The sequence below is a fragment of the Entamoeba invadens genome (genome assembly GCF_000330505.1).
Source record: "Entamoeba invadens IP1 unplaced genomic scaffold scaff_1105074725027, whole genome shotgun sequence".
Lineage (NCBI taxonomy): Eukaryota > Evosea > Mastigamoebida > Endamoebidae > Entamoeba > Entamoeba invadens.
In genome coordinates this window covers 58,701-63,749 of record NW_004191732.1, presented here as the reverse complement: position 1 = coordinate 63,749, position 5,049 = coordinate 58,701, and positions in this window count along the sequence as shown.

Below are 5,049 nucleotides of genomic sequence, written 5' to 3'. Positions count from 1 at the left end.
ACCCATGTAAAGTATAAATCGGTTACACTTTTTATGGTCAACTCGGTTTTACTTATTGATTTCATAATTACTTATGTAAAAGAACTTTATTTGAGTTAATCCTCATTAGTTTAGTTAATTTTGTTTTCAAGGAATGAATTCTTCAAAATGGAAGTTGTTTTTACAATTATTTTAAAACAAAGTTTGAAATATATGTTTTAAGTCAAAACATGAAAAACTGTATGACATAAAAAATTAATTATCATATTAAACAGAAATAAAATGTAAAACAACAACGAGAAAATAATTACAAGAGAAGTAAGATCAAGTTTAAAAATATAATATTAACAAAAAATGAATTTGTAGACTTATAAATTTTCGAGTGATGAGATTCACGTAATAAATAATATCATTAATAAAATCTGAATGGCAGTCAGTAACATTATAAAATATGATTTGCAAAATATATTCAATTATCTAAAGTAAAATGAACAACATTTAAATTAGCAAATATTATAAACTTGACAATTTCAAACTCTTGTTTAAACAATACAATTTTAATAATTGTATTGTTATGTATTTAATTGTTAATTATTGTATAATCGGGTTATAATTTGATAACTATTTTCACCTACTTACGATAATAATTTTATATTTTAAATTTTAACTTCCAAACTTAAATAAAATCCTTAATTAATTGAAGCATATAATAATTATATTTTATATATGATAAACATCTTTTTTTTCAGGTACGAGTAATTATATTAATTATATTATAATTATCATTTTGAAAAAAAAATGTATATAAAATTAAATACAGTTTTATTTTTATATTTCTCAAAAAACAATCAACATCAACAAAAAGTTATAATTATTATTTATAATAATATAACATAAAAATATTTATTCAGGTATGTTTTATATTTTCATATAAAAATGAAAAATATAAAACTTAAAAAAATTAAAAAAATGATAGTAATTTTATTGATATGATAATAAATTGGCTCATTGTTCGTTCTAATGTGAAATTGCGCCAAACCAATATTAAATAAACCAATCTAATACATCAAAGAAATAATTTTTACACTTGTATATTTAGCATTATTATTTTTTGATTTGTCGTTTTTTGATGGTCTTGACACAATACATCGTTCATATGTTACACTAACCATTATTCTTTCATTTTAATAAGTAAGTTTTTCAAACACATTTCTAAAATATCATAATATTGGTATTGTTTACTTCAAGAACAGTGTCTAGTATGTCGACATTATTTACAAACATTACTACAAAGATTAATGTTTTTGGTGAGTTTAGATTTATATAGCAAATTGTTTTTTACATTATGAAATTATAATTGCACCAGACTGTGCAGAGTTCACATATGTATCAACTGCACACCAAAAGTACGCAAACACGAATCATCATCGAATACACATTCAACATAGTTTGTCCTATTTTTATTATGAACAGCACATCAAGCGTTGAGTAAATTTTGTTATTCAAAGAAAAGACCGAATATATATAAAAAACAATAATGAAACTTTTAACGTGTGTATCAATATGTTTTTTTTCAAAAAATCAATTTTGCTGATGTATAGTATTGCAAATAAAAATACACAAATACGCAAATAATATAATTATTATTAACGTTTGTCATTGACATAAAAATGGTTAATAAAACATGGCACGATAATTAAATAAAGATACTAAAAAGTAATACACATTTGTGTTTTTCTAGTGGTCATATTTGATAAAGATTGTGTTGAAAAGAAAGTATTAGTTGAATATTAAAACTAAAGTCCGAATCTAAATAAATTCAAAATGATGTTACAATGTGTTTGAACAAAATTAAATAATATAAGTACATAATCTAAAAATATAATCATATAATTAATAATATAAAGTAGTTAGTTAAAAGTGTTGTTTTGAAGATGTTTACATTTGAGCAAAATTACAACATAAACATTAAGAAAATAACACATTTCAAATAAAATACACAAAGCAGTTTTCCACACCAAATTTAAATTGAACCATAAATGTAAATATTACAGACAATTTAATTTTATTATTGAATTCATTTTTGTAAAACATTTTATTCAGAAATGTTATTGTATTGTTAAAGTCCAACTTGAATTTAAAAAACGAGATTTTACTTTATTTAATTTGAGTTTCAATCTCTTATATAAATATGTCGGACCATTTAATGTCAGTGATTACATTTCCGGTTGATGGTAGAACAACAAAAACTTTTATGAGTGGTTTTTGGTTGCCAAATTTCACAACGAACACTTTTTCTACTCTTTGGTGAAAGGTTGTTGGCTAAATAGGTATCAAAAAGATAAAGATCTCGTAGATTCCAAAAAGAGAAACAACAATGTTATTCGTTTCTTTGATAATGTTAAAGAAGTAAAAGCAAAACTAAAAATGTTCGATTATTGGGGATTTATGAAAATCAATAGAACCACTTTTCTTCGTCCTTTATTAGTTGATGCATTACATGAGTATTTGTTGAAAAGAAACACTCAAGAAGAAATGTCTAATTATAAGTGCAATTGGAAAAAACCCGAATCAACACAACCCACACCGGAAATTATATTAAACGCCACTATAAGTACATTTTCTGAACAAAGTGGAAATGTATCTCAAAGCCAACCAACTACACTGATGTCAATAGTGGATTATTTAAACAATTCACAAGAAAAACAAGTACAAAGCCAAGATAAAGAAACAGCCATCATCCAAACTGTAAACGAAAACAGTGTTATGATTATAGAGTCAACAGAAACACCAGAAGATTCTTTATCCGATGGTTCTTTTGATAATTTCATCGAGAATAATGAAATGGAAGAAGAATTACTCAACCAAGAACTTATTCCCATATCACTCCCTGAATTTGATAGATTACAACAAACTCTCACCAATTCTTTGGACAATTCATTTTACATAACACCTAGTTCAGGAGTTGTTCATTTCAATACAAATTCATGAGATGTTTTATTTTTAACTTCATTGAACTTTCTTCAACAAAAAAACAATTTATTTATACAAAACATCCGTAAAAATGTTATTTCTTTGTTTGTAAATTCAGAGTGCATTAGAAAAACTCTAAATAACGATTCTGGAATTATTAATACAATACCACAATACAACAATGTTAATATAGACATTCACAACTTATCTGTTCCTGATTTAATAATAAGACACAAACTTGTTGAGAGTGTTGATGTTGTTAAAACCACAATTGATCAAATGAACAATCTTATGGAAAGATTCAAATTTGAAATACAAAGTATACAAAATGATATAAACACAATAAGAGGTTCAAATTCAAACAGTACCAGTCAAGTTGAACAACATGGCGTGAAGCAGCATACTCACTTTGAAAAAGCTAATTTTTTATCAGAAAACGTTCGTTATTTAAATGAAATATTAAATTGCATGACAACCACTTTAATAAATATAAAGGATTTTTGTGTTGAAATACGGACTTTTATTGACAATCGAAATCCCCAGAAAGAAAAAATCACACAAAAATTTAAATTAATAGATACTAATTGTACAAAACTTCATGTATTTTTGAATAAATTGGAGGCTCAAATTTTATGGACAATAGACGTTCAAAAACAACATTCTTTGGAATAATTAAAAACGCGAAATATGTTAGAACATTCTATTCAAACAAATAAAAATTGTAATTCTGATAAATATACAATCAAAAAAAGAACTCCAAGAAATTATTCTGAGAATTGGGCAAGTAAACTTGACGAAGAAGATTTTGTAGAGCAAAAGTATATGTTTTGGGATACATTAAATTGGAAAATTATCTATGACTTTATCATTACTTATGCTCTTGAAAATGGAAATTTTGACACTGTCAAATGCACAGAAGCTATTGTTTATTTTTTTGACGATAGTGAATGTTGGCTTGAGAAAAATCACTTTTCTCAGGATGACATTCAACAGTGTCGTGTAAATCTTGCGCAACATATTGACAATCGATTGATGAACACAGACAGGATGTCAGAGCGACAAAGAAAGGATGTTTCAAATATTCTTCTTGTTACAATGGCACTCATTGCACCTGAAAAAATGGATATTATTCGAAAAGTAGTAATTAGCACACGAACCGGTTTGAGAGAAATGAATGTCGATTTTAAAAGTGAAATGCAACAAATGTTAACCGAAGCACGACATGCCAACTGTGTTGCTTTTATATTAGATGAAATTAAAATTGATCGAGTACCAATGTATGGGTTTTTCATACGAGTTGTAAGAGATAATGATTTTTTGAGTGTCCTCTTTTTTATAAAGAATACGACATGAAAAGTGGTGATGCAGATTCTCTGTGTGAATGGTTTGTCAAATGCATTAAAAAACTTCATATTAAAAGAAAGTTATGGACAAATGTTACAGGAGATGGCAATTTTGTAATTAGTGGAGAATTCAATGGTATGATAGAAAAGATCAATCAAAAAATCAATCCAAATAAAAAAGAATGTTATGGCGCATATAAGAGTTTTTGTGGTACTTGGTGTAAAGGCTATTTAAGTAATTTGGTAGATGGAGATGTTTTGGAATATGGGTTGCTCAATATAACAACCACGTTCATTAAATACTTTTGTACCAAATCTGTTCGAACGAAATATGAAAAATATTTAAAAGACAACTCCATAAAATTGAACAGAATTTCAACGTTTTGTTCTACAAGGTGGGAGTATGTAGGAAACAACTTAGAAGATATAATTGATCAAAAAGAATTCATAAATAAATTTATATTACAAGAAGAAATACAACAGGAAATCCACGATTATTTTGAAGAAAGGCAATTAATATTTATAAATGAAATACCTGACAAACTATTTGACAAACAACGAATTTTTGAAATACAAAGAAATGTTAATTTTGACTTAATGCATCCAAAGATACAAGTTTCTTTTGATTTGTGTTTTGATTTGTGTCGACTTCTTGTTCCATTTAATAGGTGTCTTCAAGTCAGAAGAGCTGTTATTTGGAATATGATTGAACTTTCTGATATGTTTATTGATCATGTTAAAGGAATAATCGACA